The sequence below is a fragment of the Mesocricetus auratus genome, unplaced genomic scaffold (assembly GCF_017639785.1).
Source record: "Mesocricetus auratus isolate SY011 unplaced genomic scaffold, BCM_Maur_2.0 Super-Scaffold_100030, whole genome shotgun sequence".
NCBI classification, from domain to species: Eukaryota; Metazoa; Chordata; class Mammalia; order Rodentia; family Cricetidae; genus Mesocricetus; species Mesocricetus auratus.
The window spans coordinates 3,042,813-3,069,093 of NW_024429211.1; the positions used below are offsets into that span (position 1 = coordinate 3,042,813).

The 26,281-nt window shown below is 35.8% G+C and overlaps 1 long non-coding RNA gene across 2 annotated transcripts; it reads left to right on the top strand.

The window, feature by feature from the left end:
• The first annotated feature begins 5,609 nt into the window (after nucleotides 1–5,609).
• Nucleotides 5,610–25,104, top strand: LOC106022587. 2 transcript variants are annotated; one of them, XR_001197535.3, is made up of 6 exons: nucleotides 5,610–5,955; nucleotides 10,334–10,384; nucleotides 12,276–12,514; nucleotides 13,677–13,791; nucleotides 22,856–22,944; nucleotides 24,934–25,104. It is a non-coding gene; the product is annotated as an uncharacterized LOC106022587 (long non-coding RNA). The 2 variants fall into 2 exon arrangements; XR_001197536.3 differs by lacking the exon at nucleotides 13,677–13,791 and having other exon boundaries at nucleotides 5,639–5,955.
• The last annotated feature ends 1,177 nt before the right edge of the window (nucleotides 25,105–26,281 follow it).

Below are 26,281 nucleotides of genomic sequence, written 5' to 3' on the forward strand. Positions count from 1 at the left end.
ACATAACTGGAGGCTGGCATGTAGAAGAATGCAGATCGATCTATGTCTATCGCCATACACAAAACTTAAGTCCAAATGGATCACAGACCTCAACATAAATCCAGCCACACTGAACCTCATAGAAGAGAAAGTTGGTGGTACCCTTGAACAAATTTGTATAGGAAACAGCTTCCTGAACACGACACCAGTAGCACAAACAGTGAGATCAACAATTAATAAATGGGACCTCCTGAAACTGAGACGCTTCTGTAAGGCAAAGGACACAGTCAGCAAGACAAAATGCAGCCCACAGAATGGGAAAAATATTCACTAATCCCACATCTGACAGAGAGTTGATCTCCAAAATTTACAAAGAACTCAAGAAGCAAGTCTCCAAAACACCAAAGGATGCAATTAAAAAGTGGGCTACAGTAGTAAATAGAGAATTTTCAATAGATGATTCTAAAATGGCTGAGAGGCACTTGAGAAACTGCTCAGCATCCTTAGCCATCCGGGAAATGCAAATCAAAACAACTCTAAGATACCATCTTACCCCTGTCAGAATGGCTAAAATAAAAAACACCAATGACAGTTTATGATGGAGAGGTTGTGGTGAAAGGGGAACACTCCTCCACTCCTGGTGGGAGTGCCAACTTGAACAGCCTCTTTGGAAATCAATATGGAGATTCCTCAGAAAAATGGGAATAAACCTACCACAAGACCCAGCAACTCCACTCTTAGGCATATATCCAAAAGATGCCCATTCTGTTCCACTATGTTCAAAACAGCATTATTTGTAATAGCCAGAACATGGAAGCAACATAGATGACCCTCAGCCAAGTAGTGGATAGAGAAAATGTGGTACATTTACACAATGGAGTACTATTCAGCTGAAAAAAAACAATGGAATCCTGAAATTTGCAGGCAAGTGGATGGCAGTAGAAGAAACCATCCTGAGTGAGTTAACCCAGTCACCAAAAGAGAAACATGGCATGTACTCTCTTTTTATGGATTTTAGACATAATCTGTGGAGTGCTATCCTACAATCCCATGGCCAGAGAGTCTTGGAAAAAGAACCATCATTCAGTGACTGATGGAAACAGAGGCAGACTCCCACAGCTAAGCACTGAGCTGAACTCCAGAAATCCCATAATTTAAATTAGAAATAAGGTTGCTTTACATGTCAATTCCAGGTCCATCTCCCTTTCCCTCCCCTCCTCCTGAGCCCTCCCACCAACCCCTCCAATATCCTCTCATTTCCCCACGGAGGTTGAGGCCCTACATGTGGATGTCCATAGTCTGTCATTTCATGCAGGGCATGGCCTAGACCCTACCCCAAGAGTCCAGGGTGAGAGTGCATCTCTCATTGTTGGATGGGTACCAAAATTCAATTTGTATACCCGGGATAGTTACTGATATACTACCCAAGGCTCAATAGATTGACACCCACATTAAGAGGGTTTTGATGAGTCCCATGCTGGAATCCCAGCCATCAGTCTGGGATTCAAGAGCTAACCCTTGCCAGGTCAGATGTTTCTGGGGGTTAAACCAGCCCAGTTTTAACCCCATTTCTCATGACTCCCACAGTTAATGGGACTTTTAACATAGAAAGACATGGAGAAGATATACCTTGCCTCAGTAACCTGTAATTAAGAATACTTATCTTAAGAAAAGAAGACCTTTCTTATGTCTCTATTTCAGGGTGCTTGTTTGAGCATTAATTGTTAACATCTAGTGCATTAGGGTCCCTGGGTAAGGTCTCACTGATGTCAGGACACAGGGCCTGCAGAGTAGAAGCAACTGCATGTCAAACTTTATTATTGTAGAACTTTTATATGTAAGTTTAGGCAAGCTGTATCACAATCTTCAATCCCACAATACTAACAAGGCATCAGCAGATGTGTCACTCCATGAAACAATGTCTGTACGATATTTAAAGTACTGAGTAGCAACAATCACTTCCATACATGTACAGAACAGTGAGCCACAGTTCACTGACTTTGAAAGCAAATTCATTATCTTGAGTACCAGATTCTGGTAGATCATTTCAATCATGCCAGCAGGTGAATGCTTTTAGCTATGCTTGGTATGCCAAGTCTCATGTTTAAACTATGCCTCGTTTGACCGAAGAGGAGGCATTGTACCTCATTAAGCCAGCTCTGTATCTCCAGAGGCTATACTTATGTTCTCTCCAGAATTCAAATTGACAATATCTACAAAATCTTGGCAAAACACCCTACATTCCATTACTGTCTACCAAAGAACAATCTGTGTTCTGAGAGTGTCAAATCATGGGATATGTTCCTAAAAGTACAAGTATAGCAGTATAAAACAAAACAGATTCTTGAGCCCAAAGATAAGTAATAGTGAAAGGAAAATAATCACAATAGCAGAAGTAGGTGATTGAAACTTCACATTTGAAATGTAAATGGTCCTCTCATGCCATTAATCCACTACATCACTTAAATACTGTAAACTTTGTAAACCAAATATTAATATGTTCTTTTTATATAATTCTGGCTGTAAAATAGAATATGGAATTGGCCTTTCTTTCCTTTTATGTATATATTTTAACCTGAGGTAAAATATTAATACATATATACAAAAGGTACTTCTCATACAACCATGACTAGGTAGAGTATAATACAAAGAATTACATAAGCAGAATAACGAAAAAGCACCTCAAAGTGAGGAATGAAAATTAATGAGCTATACAGTTTCTGAGATAAAAGCAAACATGTTTAAGACATGGTGCATTAATGTGTTATCATGTGAAAAGAGGACACTGTCAACATATAAGCCCAGATGATTGTTATATGTCATATCCTACCAAGTAGTAAAGAACTTATGATAAAATGTATTTCATGTTGGCAATTTCAGTATTTTCAGATTTAGAATCCAGCACCCACTGCTGTTTACACTAATGACTTTTCTACATCAAAACCTTTTTAAATATTTTGGCCATTATGAAAGTTATTCAGAAAGGACAGAGTTTACTTGCAACCGGATGTTTGTCCTGTATATACAATGAAATCAAAATGTGTAAAACTAAAATTTGTGACAGCTTCTGACTGAGAAACATTCACTTTGTGTGGGTCTGGTGTGGTAGACATATACCATTGGTTGGTTGGTCATGCCCAAGAATATGCCAAAAACATGGGTACATAGGGTTATTACAGTTGGCATCATTACTTTATAATAATAAGATTAGATGTGTTGAGCGGGAGTTTATATGAGTCAGGGAAACTGCAAGGATTGTCAGGGAAATGGATTTGAACAAGACACAATGTATACATACAGGGACTGACATGGGCTTGACATGTGAAACAAGCCTGCTTCTAATTTATATAAAAAAGATAAAAAGGAAGTCTTAAGAATTGAATTACTTATACCTCTCATCACTGATTTGCTTTAAAAAGTTAAAGATGGATGTTTATACAAATGAGGTACTACAAAGCGAAAGGGTAAATATTAACTGGTACTTAATTTCATGTTTATAAATAACTAAAGCCCTGGACTTATAACTTGCTACTTCATCAAAGATTAAATAACTCAAGAAACATGTGTTATTCTCATTTCATAGAATATTTTAAAGTAATTTTAACACTCAATTTAAATTATGTTTTTGTGAGGTATGCAAGCATACTTGTATCAAAATTTTCTGTTGGTGCTGGAAATTCTCCAATGTGCAAACTCTCATAGGTGAGTGCTGTCTACTGTTAAATCAATGCATATCCAAGGGTAATTTACATTTTATCCAGTGTTTAACTTTCCATTACTATGATTCTTTTTTTTATTCTTTTTTTTAAATTTAGATAAGAAACAAGGTTGCTTCACAAGTCAATTCCAGGTCCCTCTCCTTTTCCCTCCCCTCCTCCCGTGCCCTCCCCCCATCCCCCCCGTTATCCCCTCATTCCCCCAGGGAGGGTGAGGCCCTCCATGGCGGTGTCCATAGTGTGTCATTTCATATAGGGCAGGGCCTAGACCCTTCCCCAAGAGTTCAGGGTGAGAGTGCACCTCACATTGTTCTATGGGAGTCCAAAATCTGTGTGTATACTTGGGATGGGTACTGATCTGCTGCCCAAGGCTCAATAGATTACCTAGACCTCCTCACTGACACCCAGATTCAGGGGGTCTTGATCAGTCCCATGCTGGATTCCCAGGCTGATGCCTGGGATTCAAGAGTTAACCTTTGTCTGGGCTGCTGTTTCTGGGGGTTAAACCAGCCCAGTCTTAATCCCTTTGGTCATCAGTCCTCCCTCTCTGATACTGGCTTTCTGGAGTTCAGCTCAGTACTTAACCAGCCACTAAATGTAGTTTCTGTTTCCCAGACTCTCTGGCCATAGGACTGTGATTATTTTACAACACACATGAACAAGGATCGATAGATGAGTCAGTAACACAGATAGAGGACTCCAAATTAACTGCAAACATTTGCCGTGCATTGCTGGGTTTGAATTTCCCTCATTATTTGTAATAATGCATCACTTTTGGAATGCATGGCCTCTTCCAATAGGAGGCAAGTGTAGCTCATAAAAATATCTGTACTAAATGGTTTTCCACATCATGTTCAGCTGTGGGAGAATATCATATTCGAGTTCATGAAGAAAACTTATCTCAAGTCAGCTAATTTTGTCAAAACAAAATTTGATTGATATGTAAACCCATTTTTACACAGGAATTTCCAACAACAGGAAATATATGCAAATTTTAATATTATGTCTAGCCTTAAAAGCCCTTACAAATAGGAACAGAACTAATGAAGCCTAAAAATTAATAGAGTGGCTTTTGGTTTACTGAGATAATGAGGAAGATAGTTGTATTTTTTTAAATTGCTTGCCATGCAGGAAAATTCATGGTCTGGTAGATGGATGCACATACAACTGCATTAAATAAAATCAGTTGTTATTAACGATAACAAAAGAACAAAAGTTTCAAACATAAAAGTGATAATGGAAACTGGAGAGGAATTCTCTTGTTGGGGAATGTGTACATACTTCAAAATAAAATATTCATCTAATAACTTAAAATACTTCACGAACATGAAGTAAATGTGAAGAAAAATGTGGGAAACTTGCAAATGTAACTGATCAATAACCTAATAGGCTATACAACTGAGAAAGACATTCTTGAGAGGCAATCATATTTAAAATTCAGCTTTCTAAAATAAGTGAATGTTAATTTATCTCTTTTCATGATGGTAATTTGAGAAACTGTGTTTCAGTTAGGTCAAATTAGCAGATAGAGTGCAAAAAGCCCTTTTTCTTCAATCCAAGCAGATTTTTTAGCACTCTGATACACACACACACACACACATACACACACACACACACACACACACACACACACGTGTGTGTATGAGAGAGGTACAACTATAATTTAAGTACATGAAAAATAAATAGAAAAGGAGAAAAATGATATCACAAAGAGTATGCAGCCAGACACACTACACAGCCTAGTGTCAGTATTATGAAAATCCTGACAGGACTGGAGACTGTCTGGCAAATAGGTAGCATCCCCACAAATGTAGCTGGAAATTTGCTCAGCAACAAGCCACCATTAGACAGTGCTGTGTACTGCCAGTTAGCTGCAGAGCCAAAGGTGAACTATATTACATCCTGTCTTCCCAAATCAATTTCCCTGTTTCGTTCACACAAACAGGCAGGAGGAAGAGAGAGAGAGATGAATCAGCTCTCATGGAGATCTCTAAGAAATGTCGTCATTTGTTTCCATTCCTGGGTTTGAGATCTCTCTCCTGATTTGTTCTTAAAGCATCTCTAAATGCATGCGCTCCTCCAATCAGAGACAGACACATCCAACAAAACGTCAGTACTGGAGGAGTTTTTCCAGGCAGTCTCCTGGCGAAAGTCCAGCTCTTACCTGGAATTAGCCAAAGCCTGGCTGTAAACAACACCAGAGAAGGGAAACTGCCCAAGAGACCAGCAGGAGGCAGGGGAAATTAACACCCAGGAAAAGGTAGGTGATTGCTGGGGTTCTCTAACTCTGAAGCCACAGCTTCAGCCTTAATATCCGTGATTTCTGGCTCAGTCTTGGATCCTGCAGTGTGTGCCAGAAGATTTCGTTTTACCTCAGTACTCGGCAAAAATAGCGCTCCTATTGTTCGTATGTGCCCTTGGAGAATTAAGTATTAATGGCTATGGTTGGGAGAATACTTACATATCCCCCCTGGGACAGTGTGATTTTTAAGTGTCAGATCCCCAAATAAGTGTATTTGAGGAATCTGACTTGAAAACAGGAAACGTTAGTAGCCAGCTGTAATTGGCAGCCCAGAATCACAAGCAGCCATCAGTGGCAGAAAGAGACGATTTCATGTAGACAGCCTGGATAGAGGCCCAAGCAGCTGAATATATGTTTACATTTCCTCACCGCTGCATGTTTTTCTCTTTTCTTAAATTGTATTCACGGTCTAGGATAAATTATATTATTTCATGCCATCCGTTTTCTGAATCGTTGTTTCTGCTGCAGCACACGTTTAGTTAGGAGGGAGAAATGAATCAGCAGCTCTAACGGAGATTTCCAAGCTTTCCTAAGAATTTGTTTTCAATTGGTGGGATTGATATCACTCTTCTTATTGGCACAGGTCCCCTTTATTGCACACAGAGAGTCAAGGAGAGGTAAAAGGTTGTCAGAATAGCAGAGTATTATCAGCCAGATTCTGGCTTTATTCCAAAACTCAATTGTTCTGGAGCTTAAAAAAACCCACTGTCTATATTCCCTGACAAAAAGGCAACAAACTGTTCCTGATATTTGCAGAAAACAGAATGCATAATAAGGGAAATTCAGGGACTGTTTAATTCCTTGTAGTACGCCTTTGATTAAACTGATCTTGTCACCTGTATGGCAAGGAGAATCCTGCTTATTGAACGACTTATATTCATTTAAAATGTGACAACTGTTTTTTGCACTTGAATTTCTGCAGTGCCTGCAATGAAAATAATTCACTTGAGGATTTAGTATCTGACAGAGTACTGCTGTTTCTTCTCACCTGGGAGAGCCATTATGGAAATTGTTATTACATTGTGGTTATATTCATGAAGCCTTTGAGTGACTGTAATTAGAAGCAGAAATATCTGTAAAGTGAATGTGAAGGATATAGACAGATAGGAACCTCTTGCATGATCAAAAATATATTGCAAATGAACTGCATTCAAGCAGATTAATCTAGCAGGGGAGGTGCACACAAACTACCCTTATGCAAGGTTAATCCCACTGTTCTATGATAGGCAATATTAGTTCCTGTCAAGGATTCATCTTGAAAATGATTTCAAACCTTTGGCATAACACCCTGCACTCCACTACTGTCTAAAAGAACAATCTTTCTTTTCGAGTGTCAAGTCATGGGATATATTTCTCAAAGTACATGCATAGCAGGAATACACAAACCAGATTCTTGAGCTCAAAGTTCTGTAGTATTGAAGGAAAAATTATCAGGATAGCAGACACTAGGTGACTCAAAATTTAAATTTGAAATGTAATGTGTCTTCTCATCCCTTTAATCTGCTATATCACTCAAATTGTGAACACAATGTAAAACATATATTGATATTTTCTTATCTATATTTTTGTATGTAAAACTGGCTATAGCATTGCCTTTATTTCCTCATATGTATATGTTTTAACCCGAGGTAAAATGTCAATATATTTCTACAACAGACACTTCTCACACCACATAAAATACAGAGTATTACATAAGCAGAAAAAGGAAAAAGGACCTCAATGTGAGGAATGAAAAATTATTGAGCTGCAATGTTTCTTGGACAAAAGCAAACATGCTAAATACATGGTGCATTAACAGGGTATCATCTGAAAAGGGGACCCTGTCAACAAATAGGCACAAATGATACCTTTTTAGACGTGATATCCTAACAAGTAGTAAATAATTTCTATTAAAATTTAATTCACATTGACATTTTCAGTATTTTAAGTTTTAGAATCCAAGGCATACTGCTGTTTACACTAATGTGTGTTATTCATGAAAAACTTATAAAATATTTCTAACATTATGAAGGCTATTTAGAAAGGATAGAGCTCACTTGCAACTGGATGGTTGTCTTGTCTATATCATGAAATTAAATCATGTAAAACTAAAATTTGTTACACCTTTACATGATACCTTATGAATACACACAGTTTCACACAGGAAATCATTATATCTATCTATGTATCTATCTACATTTATATACATATAATTTTGTAGATACATACCATACTTTCATTTTTTTAATGTAAACTTCACAGTGAGTCACAGACAGACTATATATGAGTTTTCTTTACAGTCCTCACACCCCTTGCATTGAATTTTATGAGTATGGATGGCTGAAGAATGCCCAGGCTGGTCTCTATTTCCTGGCATTTATATCTAGTATTCAGAAAATAGATTGTAAAACTCGAGGAACACAGAGGACCATACCATACTTAGGTAGGAAGAAGGATACAATGATCTATTGAACATTTAACAATGTAGTCACTGATTTATATTCATTATTTTATTTATGGCTATACTTTGGACAGCTAGACATTTCAGTCATAAAAAGGTCATTTGGAATGTAAAAAACCTAGGGTACATTTTATAGTATTCATATTAAAAAAAAACAGGCATCATTATACATTTCCAGAACATGTGGCATGTGTGGTAACAGGAAGTTCTCTGATTATACATGGCCAGCTAATGGCCAGTGGCATATTTCTTTACAAGGATGAAAGCTATTATCAATCAATTACTTTTAACAAACATATGCATCAAAGCACTAATTTGATTGGTATGTGAGTATATTGGTTCAGGAACTTCCAACAGCAGTAAGTAAATCAATAATTCTGGTATTATATGTAGCACAATACGAGTGGGGACAGGACTAATTAGGGAAAATTTTATTAGAGTAGACAATTTATTTATTGAATTAAATAAGGGTGACAATTTGGACTGTTTTTCAGGAATGGTTGGTATGAGTGACCACTCATGTTATAATAGATGATGCCATATTGATGGACATAAAAATGCACTAAATGAACTCAGTGCTTACTAAGCACAGAATAATAATATTAGTTTCATATTTAAAAATGATATTATAAGTTGGATAGGATTTCTATTTGTAATTCTGTGGATTCTTAAAAAAATACATATATAAAATGTTAATAGATATTTTATAAATATAAACAACGTCTTAGAATAAAACCATGAAGGATATTTGCAACTGTCAGTAAATTTGGTGAGAATTTAAATATATTGAAGATTATCTTTTCCCAAAATGAAGTATTCATAATTTATTTCTTTATTTTGAAGGTAATATGACATAGCAAATTTCAGTTGGGCCTATTAGGAAGGGGGCTTGAAAAAACATATATTTGTTAATCCATGCACAATTTATAGGGCTCAGCAATAGGTAGAAATATACTATAGATTATAATTCAACTATGTAAAATTATATTTATATATTTTAATCATATATTATATTATACAATTTATACATGATATGATAACATATACAGTAAAACATTATAATTATATTTTAAATATGTCAAAACACCACACATAGAGTAGGTACACAAACAGATCACAAAGTTTAAGCCTCCTACCAACTCCCTAACCCACTCCCACATGTTCCTCAACAATAGTGAGATCTTCTACGGGGCATCATAAAAGTTCGTCACATCATTGGGGGAGGACGTTGGCCCCTCTCCGTGTATCTGAGATGAAATAGTACCCCTAGGGAGAAATACTGGTTCCACTGTTAGGGGTCCCATAGACTACCATTTGGAAATGATCCATGAAGATCCATTTTGAGACTATAGGAAAGCTCTTCGCCAAAAACAAATCAATTAACTCATTACTGGAACCCAAGAGAGATGAATCTGATGCCCCTTTATTAAATAAGTTTTTCAATTTTCACAATATCTTTCCAAATACACTTCAATCCATATCAGTTTTTTATGTGTATATGTTTACATATGTCTGAATATTTATGTGTTTGTATATATATGTATATATATATAAACACATGTATATATGCACATATGTGTTTATTTGATGTAGTATACAATAACATAGTTGAGTTATTTGTATATATTTTTATATTATTTTTATATTACTTCCCACTTACTAATACAATATATTTTTCTCTAATAAAAGTCAAATAAGCACTTCATATTAATATTAGTTTTTTGAATACATATAAATATGCAAATAACTAACTGACACTTTTTACATAATGTGGTAATTATGTATACCTGCTTATAGCATTGACCATTAAGAATTCTATGGCCTGTCAATGCTAATGTCAAGTGAAAATGGCTTATTTCTATAGCATCTAACAATTATCTGTCAATTTTCTCTAAGGTTGGAAAGTTGAGAGTTCTCATCTTCTGTCTTGGCATGATATATTATAGTGTAAGTGTACTTTCTTTTTTGATTGGGTGGCTTTGTGTCATTATTTCTTTTGTTTGTTTCTCAAGACAGGATTTTACTGTTTAGGCTGGCCTTCACTGTAATTTGCTCTGGAATCCTGATTGGCCTCAAACTCAGAGATATGCCTGTCTCTGTTTCCTGAGGTGCTGGGATTAAAGACATGTGCCAGACCTGACTAAACCAGCTTTAAATTTTATTTAATTTTTATTATTTTATTTCTTTTAGAAACAATTTTATTTTACATATAAAATACCCCAACAACTTGTTAGTCCATCCTCCAATTCCTCCACCCACCTACAAAACCCACCACACACACATCCAACCCACCCTCCAATCTCCCAACCCATCCCTACCCACTCTGCAAGGATAGTGAGGCTTTTGAAGAGGAATAATCATTTTACTGTTAATGTTTTAGATGAGTTACATCATTTCTAGCATTCTTGGCTTCACCTGCCATGAAATAATTATTTCTGACTATATATCTTGGCTATATAAAATTAGGTCTTTAGTTATTGTAAAGCTAATAAACTACCATATTCCTCTTCTTGATAAACATCATTTTAAGTTAATTATCGTATACTGTCTCCTACTTTTTTACTGTACAGCCAAGATCTTCAGGAATTTGGAATTTTTCAGTAAAATGCAACAGGATAGGAGTGAAAACCCTAAGCAGAGTGCAACAAGGAGTTATTTATCTTTTCTGCAGCAATTGTTTCTTTGAATATAAACCAAAAAATAGTTATTTAAATAATTCAATAGAGATGAATTTGTAGTATATAGAGTTATATATATAAATATATATATATATATAATCCAAATTGTGTGTGTACTCTGAGTTAAGAAAAATGTTTTATAAAGTTACATATATTTTCCTGAAATCTATAGAAATATTCTATTATATCTTTCACGTATCTGTGAGACATGTGATAAATGATACTCAATTTCCTTTTTTGTCCTCAACTTAAATAATACTTTATATATGAGTATACTTTCTGTCTCTCTCTCTCTCTCTCTCTCTCTCTCTCTCTCTCTTTCTCTCTCTGTCTGTGTGTGTGTGTGTGTGTGTGTGTGTGTGTGTGTTTCTGTCTGTCTGAAAATGCCACACCATAATAAGTATTTGAAATATATGAGGTGCTAAAGACTAGGTTTTGAGTATCCTGGTACTATATAGTATTCTATGATTAAATGGAAAACAGGATTTTTACAAACCTCTGAACACCCCATTGGTGATTATTTACCAGAGGGTGTATGTCCCTTAGAAGTACAAAAAAAAATTGCAAGCATTGCACTAAGACTACACTTGGACCCAGTAACAACAAACCTGTCTAACCGTTAGTCTAAATGGAATATGGTATCCAATGTAAGCAGGAGGCAATAACATTAACAAGACCTTGTTGTTGAATTTATTAACAAGTACTATATGTAATATGTTGTTTGTATTATCATACTCAGCTGTTTGGGAAGAGCCCAAGTTGAAGATAAAGGTAGATAAACTGTATATTTGGTTGTAAAGTGAGTTTACTCCTCAGGAGAATATAGTTTATATTCCGTGGGAATGAAGAAATTTTCACATTATTTCCTTTACTCCTACATTTCTTAGCAAAAATTCACTAAATTCTCAGAGTAACATAAAGCGTTGAGACATCTAAATATTTTCTCAATTACCTCTTTCTTAAATAACTCAGTGTATAAATTTCTCCATCTCTGTCCTCTCTCTGTATCTCTATTTCTTTCTCTTGCTTTCTCTTCTTTCCCTCCCTAACTCCTTTCTTTCTCTGTCTTTCCTGAAATCTATATTCATATGTATATATGTGTGTACTTCAAAGTACAATGTTATGGAGACAGATATCCTCTTCTAACACTTGTCTTCCAGTTGCAGGTCCTGTCATCAATCATGGTAGAAGGTGCATTTACTCACTGACATTAATTTGTCAATCTTCGATGATATTGTCAAGTTTGTGGATGTTGGACCACCTGGACCATCCTTTCAGGGTCTTGTTTAATCAAACAATATTAGACTGGGAGGAATCCAGTTTTTCATCTTCTGTGGAAACAAATGTAGAACCACTCTATCAAAACAACGTACCCACAGATGCAAAATTTGAAGTCAAGGTACTTTTATATTGATTTTGATTAGCAGTCCCCACACATTAAATGTATCTCTGCAGTTACCTCTTTAAGTCAAAATATCCCAAAAAATCCACAATAATATACATAATCCAGAATCTATGAGTATCTTCCATCTTTATATTGCTTTTTATATTATTTTACTCTATTTGCCCATGAAGGATTTCAGTTTATTTTCATTAAATGATTTTTTAATCTATGAGTCTGTCTATTTCATATTGTCTCTCTCCCAAACCCACCTACATTTGTCAAACATACTGTTACCTGTCAAGAGGCCTTTATATGTGAATTGGTTTTTACTGTGTATCTTTATTCTTTTTTGATTGACCTGGTTTTAAAGTGGTAATCAGGCTTGGCTAGTACTAAAGCACTAAAGGCTTTGGCTAGTGTCTCCAATCTGTTTGGCTTTCCAAAATTATGGTGTATGTTACTGCCATCTCTCAGAGCTATACTCACCCACCCAGCTCTGTGGTTTGGAGATACCTATATGTATAGCTCTGGGATTCTACCATGCTGTGCTCAAGCATGGATGCTTTGGCATATTTGTGCCATGGCAAGTAGGAGGCTATGGGACTAGTATACCCAGTGTAAGTACGTTTCTGTAAATTCAGTACCCTTTTAAGGTTTTTAAATAATGTTATGTGGATTTAACTGTCCTCTTGATATATATATATATATATGGTTACTCTCCTGGTTTCCAGTTTCCAGAAAAAACACTGAGAGTCTCAGTAATTATAATTGTTTGTTTAGTGAATCAGACATATTACCGCTACCTCTCATAATTAAATTAATCAATTTCTATTAGTTTGTATATTACCACAAGGCTAGTGGCTTATTACCTCACACCTTGCTTCCCCATAGACTACATGCCATATCCCCAACTGTACATTCTTTTTCTTCTTAATTGTGTTTGGAAATTCCACCTGGCTCTATTCTCTCTGTTCATTGGTCAAATCAGATTTATTAATCAACCATTAAAATCAACACATATTTGCAGGAAGCAGAAGGGCTTCCCACAGCATTTAGTTGTTTCAGTATAAGAATTATAAAAAGTTATTTTAAAACAAATGTTTACAGAGATAGAAAAATAACACACTTAAATATGGAAACAACTTTAACCCAATGTCTAAATGAATTTTCTTTCCAGGTTCTTTGATAATACCTCCCCCATATACTTTGTACAGTTTCATGATGATTGTAATGTGGTTAAGCTGATTGGAAAGGGGATGGAGAAACTAGAAAGACTTTGCTTTATTGTGTCTGTAAGTATTAAAATGCTGTGATACAGGAATGCTTAGGAGAGGCTAGATATATCAGAAAGTTGTGGCGATAAAAATGTCAAAACAAGAAGTCATGTACCTGTGATTTAGTTTATTTATTATTCATGAATATCACTTTAGAATCTTGGTACAAAAACTGCTTCTCAAACCTATAAAGACTTACTCTATTATGGTATCTCATATCCTGCCCTCCTCAATTCTTCTCCCAACTCAAATTTCCTGTTTCCCCATGTCTTCCTCACCCCTTGTCTTCAACCCATCTTTCTCCCAGCTTCTTCTCCCTTCCTCCCCCTCCCACATGCTCCCCATCCCCTCAGAAGATTCTGTCCCTGGTGTTCATCCTTACCCGAAAACTACAGATAAGCATGATTTATATGAGGCAATCTAGTCACACAGAAAGTTCAAAGAAAGTGTTATCTATGAATATTCATGGGCCTTTCCGGAATTCCAAACCTCCTGTTCTGTACATGGGGTATTTGTATATCCCATATTGCTGTCCATATTAATTTTCACAGGACATGTTAAGAATATGTGATACGTTGGAACTGATATTTACTTAATGATTTTCCCCATCTTACCACATAATAACTTTACTGAACTTCAATAGAAATGACACACAGCAAATGCAATTATAAGAATGCTCGAGAACTTAAGTGTAATTTCAATACTAGTCCTTTATGTGTTTTAGTTTGGTGAAATGTTTGTATTTGTTTGGAGTGAAATAGCAGGTATGAATTCTTGCTATGTTCTAAGAATTCTTATATACTTAATGCTTAAATTCAATACTATTATGACTTGTTTTCCTTCATTGTGTCTTAATTTTATAAAGGACAAAAAGCATGTCTTACAATTGCCTATTTGTAGTGGCAATCATTTATATTGACATTGTTTTCTATTATATCATTTAATTTATTTTTATTTAAATTAGAAACAAGTTTGTTTTACATTTCAATCCCAGTTCCCTCACCCATCCCTCCTCCCCTACCTCCACCAACCCCCTATCCCATCCCCTTTTTGTTGCCCAGGGAGGGTGATTCTTAGATGGGGGATCTTCAAAGGGTGTAATATCATTTACAGTAGGACCTAGGCCCTCCCCAGTGTGTCTTGGCAGAGACAGTAAACCACTATGTGGAGTGGGTTCCCAAAGTCCATTCATATACTAGGGATAAATATTGACATTCTTACCCGTCGTAGAAGCTTCCACACAATGAAAGAATACAGCATAGCATATTTCCAGTGGCAATCTAAGTACAATGCCCTATCTCCTCTATGGTATGCATGTAAAATTGGTGTAGTCTGTCTCAGATTGTATTCACTTATATTTTACTAAGAATGAAAATGTTAAAAGTTTTTATTTCTTGCACATTAACTGTTTTGCAGAAATGATTTTTTTTAATTTACTTGAATATTTAATATATTTCCCTGCTAACTTTTCAGTGGTATTCTACAAAATCGTGACTTTAAATGATCTACACTTTTGTGACTTGAAAATATGCTGCTCCGTTGATTGTGCTGTCTTTCTATATGATATTATTTTCATTTTCTTTCTGTTGTTGATGATGTTGTACCTACACTCTCAACACAGAAACTTCTGCTTTTGTAAGTCATTGGCATCTCACTGAGCCTTAGTTCTTGAGGCCTTTACAAATTATTTTGGTTTGTGGTTTTGTGTTCCTTGACATCAAAATTCAGATGAGCAGGAAACACATTCACTCCGGACTTCATCTCCCTCCATGATCTTTTTAAGTTATATATTATGGTTTATTTTTAGAGCATTCCTGTGTTCCCATATGTTTACCATTATCAACACTCTAAAGATTTTTTTACCACACATGTGTGAACATCGTACTGCAAGACATATATCCATGTCAGTTGACATCCCATGTTGGGTCTGATATTACTTTTGTGTGTTTAAATTCCTGACAGATATATGGTTAATTAATTTTGGTCGACTAGCAGTGAAATAACTCTGACAGAACCACTTCACTATTGTCAGTCACTAGAATACACTCTATCCTGTTGTAGGCAGATTTTTCTGTCCTTCCAGCAAATTCCCAAATATTCACCCAAAGTCTTATTATTAATTATAAAGGCTCATGCAATTACTCAAGCATTTAATGAGCCAACTCTTATATTTTAAATTAACTCACTGCTTTCCCCCATGGCTTGGTACCTTTCCTCACCATAATACCACCAGTTCTTCTTCCCAGCAACTTCATAGACTTATTTCTCCAAAAAAATGTATCAGATTCTTCATTAAACCAGTAATGGTGACTTATTATCACACCATATAAAGCAATAATCCATATTCCCACATTTTATTTAATTTAAAAGGAAGGTTTTATCTTTAATGTAATAATTATATACAAATAAACTTTTTTTAAGTCAGAACTACATTTACAATATTAAGTCTATTTGAATTTGTATAAATAAAGAAATTACTACATCTCTCATCTCCTGAAGAATGCAGAGATTTGTACCTAATTTTCTTTCTACAATTGTTATTGTAACTATAACTACGGAGTGTTCACCCCCATCTAAGACATGAAAAGAATATAATGTTTCCTGAGGAAGTGGAACTAAGTCACTTCACATATTATCCTATGACAGAAACACTTGGCTGCCTAGACAGTCACCATAGATTCCTTGATAACTTTCAGGCATTGAAATTTGCCAACAGCCATTTTAGAGAAGCATGAAAATTTGAAAGACTGTCCTATCTTTTCTTGCCAAATTTTTTCAGTCGCAATCCTTTGCATTCTGCTGTCTCAGTTTGGACAGTATAATGTCAGCAATTGAATAGAGGGCTGATTCTTGGCCAAGTGACTACATTTTCCAATGAAGAAAAAAGAAGCTCCATATGGAGGTTCCTCAATGCCTGCAATCATCTTTGAAGTAAATGGGTGCTGTCGGGAGATGTGGGGTTAGTGGTGTTAGGGAATATCTTTTCCCATTCAGTGGACTGCCTTTTTGTCTTGTTGACAATGTCCTTTGCCTTACAGAAGCTTCTTAGTTTCAGGAGGTCCCATTTGTCAATTGTTGATCTCAGTGTCTGTACTACTGGTGTTATGTTCAGGAAGCAGTCTCCTGTATGAACTCATTGAAGAGTATATCCCACTTTCTCTTGGAAGAGTTTCAGTGTGGTTGGATTTATGTTGAGATCTTTGATCCAACATAAGTTTTGTGCAAGGCAAGAGGCATGGTTCTATCTGCAGTCTTCTGCATGCCAATACCTAGTTATGCCAGCACCATTTGTTGAAGATGCTTTCTTTTTTCCATTGTATAATTTTAGCTTCTTTGTCAAAAATCAAGTGTTCCTAGGTGTGCGGGTTAAAATCAGGGTTTTCATTTCGGTTCCATTGGTCTACCTGTCTATATTTGTGCCATTACTAAGCTGTTTTCAGGACTATAGCTCTATAATAGAGCTTGAAGTCATGTATGGTGATGCCTCCTGAAGTCCCTTTATTGCATAGGGATGGTTTGGCTACCCTGTGCCTTTTGGTTTTCCATATATAGTTTATTATTGTTCTTTCAAGGTCTGTGAGGAATTGTGCTAGAATTTTGATAGGGATTACATTGAATCTGTAGACTGCTTTTGGCAAGATTGCCATTTTTATTATATTGATCCTACCAATCCCAGAGAATGGGAGATCTTTCCATTTTCAGGTATCCTCTTTGAATTCTTTCTTTAAAGATTCAAACTTCTTGATATACAGTTCTTTCACTTCTTTGGTTAACATTATCCCCAGATATCTGATACTGTTTTTGGCTATTGTAAAGGGTAATGTTTCTCTGATTTCTTTCTCAGCCACTTCATCATCTGAATATAATACGGCTACTGATTTTTTTAGTTAACCTTGTATCCTGCCACTTTGCTGAAGGTGTTTATCAGCTCTAGGTGTTCCCTTGCATAGTTTTTCAGATCACGTATGTAAACTACCATATCATCTGCAAACAGTGAAAGCTTGACTTCTTTTCAACTATTTGTATCCCCCTAGATCTCCTTTTTTGTCTTATTGCTCTTGGTAGAACTTCAAGTACAATATTGAAGAGATATGGAGAGAGTGGACAGCCTTGTCTTCTTCCTGATTTGAGAAGAATGGCGTTGAGTTTCTCTCCATATAGTTTGATGTTAGCCATTGGTTTACTGTATATTGCTTTTATCAAGTTCAGGTAAGTTCCTGTTATCCCTGATCTCTCTCTAGGACCTTTATCATGAAGGGGTGCTGAATTTTGTCAAAGGCTTTTTCAGCATCTAGTGAGATGATCATGTGGTTTTTCTTTTGCAGTTTGTTTATATGGTGATTACATTGAAAGATTTTCTAATGTTGAACCATACCTGCATTCCTGGGATGAAGCATACTTGATCATGGTGGATGATTTTTCTGATGAGTTCTTGAATAAAAGTTGAGAGTATATACGTATAATCTGAAATGTATTCTGAAATTCATTACATTCTGAAATGAATACCTGAGTTTGTTTCTTAATCATCATACTGTGAGATAATATATGCAAATGGATATTGCCCTCATCAGGCCTTAAATGTAACATTTTTATTTGTAATACAAGCATTATAATTTGGGCACATGAATGTGTGTGTGTATGTGTGTGTGTGTGTGTGAGTATATTATTCAGCTTTGATGTAGTTAAGTATTTCATACGTGAGTGCTGTATTTTTATTTTCTCATGCTTCTTTCTGCTTCCTCTTACAATTCCATGTCTGATCTAGTAAATGTCAAAATAAATAACACTTCCAAATCAAATTGTTTTTCAAATATATGCAGATGTGTACATAACTAACCCACACTTCTTATAATTACCTGATTATGTGTATCCAACTTAGCATTAGCTGTTTGAGATATAAAAGGTTATCAATAATACTGACAAGTAAAAATGTTTTCTTTATGTCATCACATAAATTATTAATGACCAGCTTCTCTGCTGAGTGTTAGAAATTGAGACAGTGTCCAGTCTATTGGAATGATAAATTGTGTCAGTGTTATAATCTGTTTGTTTCTTTGTTTTCATTTACCTCTTTATTTTGTTTTTCTCAAGGCAGTGTTGCTATCTGTAGCCTCCACTGCACTTTACCAACTTCTGTAGCCCTGAATGTCCTGAGACTGGGATTAAAGCCATGTTCTACTTGCCAAATTTTAAACTTTAGTGTTAGTTTCATAGGCGGGTTCCATCATGCCAGGATCCCATGTTTCACCAGGAATGAAAGAATTATTTCAGGCTATATATATATATTTGTTATTGACTAGCTCTCACTTTATTAACCGATTTCTACTAATCTGTGTATCACCACATGGTCTTTGTTTACACGTGATTGCCATGATGTTGTGTCCTCAGAAGCTACATGACATCTTCCTCTGTCACCTTTCTGAATTACTCTTCCAAGCATTCTCCTAGTCTGGTAGGGCAACCTGTACTCCCTACCCGGCTGCATCCTGCCAGCCCATTGGCAAAAACAACTTTATTCACCAACCGGTACATTCAAAGCATACAAAAGGACATTCCTCTACATATCACAAAACTGTTGCCAAGCGAGAACTGTAAATAGTATTTACTTATTTCACATTTGGCAAAATTAAAAAAAACACCCTATTATCTATCCTAACTTCTGTAGTCTAAAGTTTTATTTGTAATGTTTCTTTTATCATAATTAGTGAAAACCATAATTATAATATCTGTCTTCAACTCCATCAAAGACACCAGAAAGATAATATATAAACCCTAGAATTGACAGTGATGTCTCACTACCTGGACAGTCACACAAAATTTCTCTGTAATGTTGAGGCATCCATTTTCAGTCTATAGGCAATAGTGCCTGGAAGACTTTTTAAAGAGGCAGGAAATTTGAAGATCTATTCTGTCTAGTTGTGGACAAGTTCATCTTTTGCCTTCTTCTGTAAAGCAGAAACCCTGAAGAACTACCCTGTTTATTGGCAAGTTCTGCAGGCACTTTCCTTTATAACTTGGCTGCCCAGTATAGACAGCATGTTTATTGTATTGTTTTATTATTTGATGAGATTAATCATAAGTTTTTATCTCAAACACTGTCATTGCTCAGTTTACTGCATGGTGCTAATGCATTGTTTTTGGCAGATATGTCTTTCACACAGGGCTTTGTGAAACACTATGGGAAGCAGCTAGGTAGCCTATCTCATTGTGTGCTGGTGAGACTCGCAATGGTGACTGAAGCCCAAAGTGGATAGGAGACATGTCTCTGTACTACAAACAGCATGGGATACATGAGATTAGGAAGCCATATAGGACTCCGTTTTTATATGTTTAGTGCCTGGTTTTAACCTATATCAGATTTTATGTGGATGTAGGTGCTAGATGTTTGGGCAACATTTGTAGACAGAGTTTTTCCTTGGGACCACTGACCAGGTATAAACACACAGAAACTTAATATTAATTATAAATGCTCAGTTGTTAGCTTAGGCTTATTACTAGATTGTTCTTACAACTTAAAGTAATACATATGTTTTATCTAAGTTCAATCACATGTGTCATGACTTGTTACCTCTTTTTCTAAAGTCCTGTTTCCACAGCATGTGGCTCACTTTTCATCCAAGTGTCCTCAAACGCTGGCTCTCTAGTCTAATACCTTCATGCCTAGCTATAGATCTGAGCTCTTTATAGATCATTGAAGATAATATGTCCATATACTGTACAAGGACTGTTGCACAACAATTATGAGTATTATTGTATGCATTTCTCTTTGTGTGTGTTTGGGTGTGTGTGTGTGTGTGTGCATGTAGGAGCATGTGTACATGTTATTTTGCCATAACTGTGGTGAAAACAGGAAATATGAGTAAAATGTTCTGCTTTTGTTTTTATTGTCATTGATACTAGAATTTTTGAAGTTTTCTAATTTTGGAATCGCTTAGAAAATGAGAATAAAGGAGTAAAATATGAGAAGATGTATGGTAATTCACTCAATGTCTTATGATTATTAGTTTTATAGTGACGTTAAGACTTTTTATATAAAACTTTGGGACTTTATAAGCCTTATGTAGGTGTTACTAATCACATGAACTATTTTACTCTTTAGCAAAAATAATATGAAATCATTTATTATTCCAACATTTTCTGTTCCTGAGGAATTTTCTGATGTTGATGTTCATGTTTCTCTCAGACTCACACACTGAGCAGGTGCTTCTTTCACTGTTACACAGACCTACACCTAAATAATGGTGTTGTAGGTTAAGATGCTTTCTGCTTTGAATCCATTACTATTATTTGTGTAAAATGTAACTGAATTGTCATGATATAATAACATATATTCTGGCTGTAATTTTAAAATCTAGGCATTGTGGGTAAGTCTCATTATTTCTTTTTAAACGTAGTTTGTGCTTCTTGCTTTAAGAAAATTATGTAAGATTTAGAGAGATCTACTGCTGGTTTTCTGCAATAATTTCTCTGAGAATTAAAAAAAGTTTCTCTTGTATTTTTAAAACTAAGGATAATACAGAGTAACTTAGGATACTTTGTATACTTCCATTTAATATTTAGAAATTCTGCACGTATTCATGACTTTATTAGTTGAATTTTAAAATTCTTTTTTTTTTTTGGTTTTACAAGACAGGGTTTCTAGTATTGTTTTGGAGGCTGTCAGTCCAGCCTGACCTCAAACTCACAGAGATCCGCCTGCCTCTGCCTCTCTAGTGCTGGGATTAAAGGTGTGTGCCACCACCGCCCAGCAAAATTATTTTTTTTGGAATTAGTATTTAATAGTAAACTGGTGTCATATATTTGTATGAATATTGATGATATTTCCCCAATATGCTATCTCACCTTCCTCTTTCTTCTGCTTAAGCCTTAGTTTATAAATTATACTAGTATTTAATTTTAAATTTGTTTGAATTGCATAGAATACTATATTTACATAAATTCTATGTCTCCATCTCTTCAACTTTTCCTAAGTATTCTTCTTCCTCTTTCAAAGCTATAACCATGTTCATAATAATTTTTGTTTTACATAGTTGCGTGTGTTTGTAATAAACCCTGCTTAGCCTAATTAATAGTCATATATCTCCACTAATCTCTATTTGTAAGAAATAGTATTTATAATATTTCAAGAATACATGGGTTTAAGAAAATGATGGGCAGTAAGTAGCATGTAATACATACTAATAATAACAGTAAAAAAGTATAATATATGAGGCACATAGAGCCATGTGTTGAGTGTGCTGTCCCTAATAATTTCACTGTGACAAACTGAAGGATGAGATTTAAACAGGACTGATTAATTCTTCATTGGTGATTATTAATACATATAGGTTAATCAATATATCATTTGGACTCAATGTAATTCTATATTCCTCTATCAAAATGAGATTAGTTGTTTTTTATTATTTCTGTAACCATTCCAGTTTAAGGTTCTTGGCCATTTTTTTTCAGTGTGGCCTGTAACTTTCATCTTAAGAAGTTAATCATTACCTTCCTAACTATGTAGTCACTTCCCTATTACTTAGGATTACAGTAACACTGTAACTGAAGACTGACAACTATTTTCTATTTTAGGGTATGTAACTCATGAGAGTGTGAAAGTTTTTTTTCCTTCTCAACATATGTTTTTATTTACATTAGAAATGTGAATGTTTTACATGTCAGTCCCAGCTTCCTCTCCCAGCCCTCCTCCCTTATCCCTCTACCAATCCCCCAACGCCCACATCATTCCCCAGGGAGGGTGAGACCCTACTTGGGGGATCTCTAAAGTCTGTCATTTGATCTTGGGCAGAACCCAGGCCCATCCCCATATGTCCAGGCTGAGAAAGGATCCCTCTATTTGGAATGGGCTCCCCAAGATCATTCATAAACCATGGTGAATGCTGATCTAATACCCAAGGCTACAGTGATTTCTGTGGCCTCCTCCCTGGCACTACATTCATGGAGTCTGGATCAGTCTCCTGTTGGTCTCTTATCCATCAGTCTGGAATTCAAGAGATCCCCCTTATCCATTCAGCTGTCTTTGTGGGTTTCATCATCATGGTCTTGACCCTTTTGCTCATCATTCCTCCATCTCTCTCACTAGGTTCCAGGAGTTCAGTTCAGTGTTTAGCTGTGGGTATCTGTCTCTGCTTCCATCAATCCCTGGATGAAGTTTCCAGGATGACATATAAGGTAATCATCAATCTTAGCATCAAGGAGGGGCAATTAATGTAGTCTCTCCACTGTTGCTTAGTTTGCCAGTTGGTGTTATCCTTGTAGATCTCTGAAGATCTCACTAGAGTAAGCTCACTCCTCAAGCCTATAATGACTCAATCTATTATGTTATCTGTCATCCTCCTCACCTCTATTCTTACCTCGACTCAACTTTCCTGCTCCTCCATGCCTTTTTCTCCCCTCCTCTTATCACCCTCTGTGTTTCTTGGTTCCATCTCGTTTCACCCGATGTTCCCAAAGTACTCAGGAGATCTTGCCTCATTCCACTTCTCTGGGGTGTCTTTATTTTTTATTTTTTTTGGTTTTTTCAAGACAGGGTTTCTCTGTATTGTTTTGGAGGCTATCGGTCCAGCCCAGCCTGGAACTCACAGAGATCTGCCTGCCTCTGCCTTCCGAGTGCTGGGATTAAAGGCGAGCGCCACCACCGCCCGGCTTTCTCTGGGGTATCTTGCTTCTCTCTTTGGAACCTCCTTGTTTCCCAGAGTCACTGTCCCTGGGATTGTAGGCTGACACTCCCATGATCCATATATAAAATCCATACATGCTTATTATCTATAATTTATGATTTATTAAGGCATGCCTGGGAATTCAGAAACCGAAGTCAGCTAAAAGTATATAAGTCAGACATACACTTTTAATCCAGGAAGTCAGAAGCTAGGATGTGGTGGTACACACCTGTAGTACTAGGACTCATGATTAAGAGATAGATGGATCTCTGTGAGTTCAAGACCACCAAGGGATACATGAGACTGAATCTGTCTAAAAGAGTAATAGGTCACATGCCTTTAATACCAGAATTAGGGGGGATTAAATAATAAAAATAGGTTGTTCAGTGTCCAGTATGAGGCATTCATTCCCCAGTCACACTTGGCTTGATAACTTGGTGAAGAGTTTGTGTGTGGATCAGCCCTTTCAGTCTGAGCTTGAATTGAGAGAAAGTGGAGGGCTACTTTGCGTTTCTGACCTTCAGCTTAATGCTTGAACCCTAATATCAGTCTCTGGGTCCTTTTATAACTTGTGTCACAATTAACCTTCAGCTATATCAGAAGCATTTAGTCTCCATGAGTCTTCTAACTAACCAATGGAAGGGTTTCTGTTCTATGATACATAATTAATCAGGGACTTCAGAAAAAGGTTCACATCATCATATGTGGAAGTATACCTGTCCTTTGGAAAAGATCTGTGAAGCTCCAGTGGGGGGACACAGGGATGCTATTGGCCAAGAAGCAAACCAAACAACTTTAACTGGCAACCAAGAGATATTATTCTGATACTCCTTCATGGTATAAAATGTGCAATTTTCACAATATATCTCTGAATATACTTTGATTCTTTTCAGTTACTTTCATGTGTATACATGTTTATGTATGTGTATATGTATATTTATATATTTTGTACATATATATGTACATATTAATGTATGCACATGTGTACTTCTTTGACGGAGTTTGCGATTTCACACATGAATACTGCATTTCATTATTTGAACTTATGCTTTCTGCTTCGTGCTGAAATACAATGCCTGCTGTACTACAATTCAAGATAAATGCAACTTGTTATAAAAATTATTTTTGAAAATATACAAATATGTGTAAAACTAACCGACACTTTGTACAAAATGTGGTGATTATGTATACTCGGAACTAAAAAGTATATCGTTGTTATTGTCAAGTAGAAATGCTTGCTAAGTTAGCATTCATCATTCACCAGTAGCTTTCTGCTAAGTTTAATAAATTGAGAGAATTTATCATTTGATTTGAAGTTACATATTGCTAGCTTTTATCATGACTTACATTATCTCTAACATTCTGCGCATACCTGGAATAAAAGAAATATTTCTGACTATCTAAGTTTACTTTATAGCTCAAAAAACTACCAGCATGCCTATTTCAGTTTATTATTATACCAGGTATCTCTCTTTTTTATCTGTACTTCTTTGATTCTCAGGAAATTGGATGATTCCAGTCACATGGAGAAGGATAGAAGCCTATGAAAACAATGAGGATCTTCATGCATCAGAGTGCACCAAGGAGATATTTATCTCTTTGTGCCATAATTGCTTGAAAAACTTCAAAAAGTGTCCTTTAACTATTTCAATAAAGATGAATTTGTAATATATATATTTGTAAGACTTGCTTAGTGACAGTCAATGTTATTTTTGATCCTCAAGCTTACTTCAAATTATTTTGTGAATTTCTCTCTGACTCTCTCTCTGTCTCTCTGTCTCTCTGTCTCTCTGTCTCTCTGTCTCTCTCTCTCTCTCTCTCTCTCTCTCTCTCTCTGTATGTGTGTACATGTGACATTGAGTAAATGTTAGGAATACAGGAAATAAGATTGAAATGGCATGCTTTTGTTGTTATTTTCTATATATTTACATAAATACTGGATTTCTTAAGTTTTATTGTCACATATCATGAGGACAAAATAGTAACACCTGGGTACTTGATGGGCACTCAACAATGTCTTATGAACATTAGATTTTAAAATAATGTCAAGACTTCTCATCTAGAACTTCGGCACTTTCTAAATCTTATGTCAGGTGCTACTAATCACATGAACTATTTTACTGTTTACATGTATATATCATAAAACCATTTGCCATTCCTTCTTTTTCTTGCTTTTGTGATCCAGAGACATGGTCTCATGCTGATGTACATGCTTGTTTCAAACTCAGGCATTGAATGGGTACTTCCTCCACTGTGACACAGACCCAAACCAATATAGTCCATATAAACACCATGTGAGGAATACCACAATGCCAAATACTAACACATGAAGATCTCAGGACCAAGTATTGAGTGTCCTGTGATAAAATGAAAGTCAGGATTTAACCTCACCTGCCTAAGACTCTTGGTGACTATTTCTGAAAGGCTCTATATTCCTTATAAGCACAATAAAGAGGAAATAGCAAAAGACTAGAATTTGAATCTGTAGCCACAAGCCTGTCAGTACAATAGTTTAAATGGAAATATGGTTTCCCAAGTATGCATAAGTCAAATACCTTTAATAAGACCTTGCTGTTGATTTAATTCAGGAATTGTAGTATGAATTAACATGTTGTTTTTATTACCAATCTCTACTGTTTCAGAAGAGTTAGCTATGAATGTAAAGTATGATAAACTGTTGTGTTATTTGTAACATAAGTACACAGCTTAAGAGAACATCCTTCATATTTCCTGGGTATGAGAGACTTTCAAGTGTTTTCTTTTATGAAATATATCATACATTTCTTAGTGAACTCCATTCTCTAGATTCTGGTCATACATTAATACCTCTAAGTCATTTCTCAGTTACC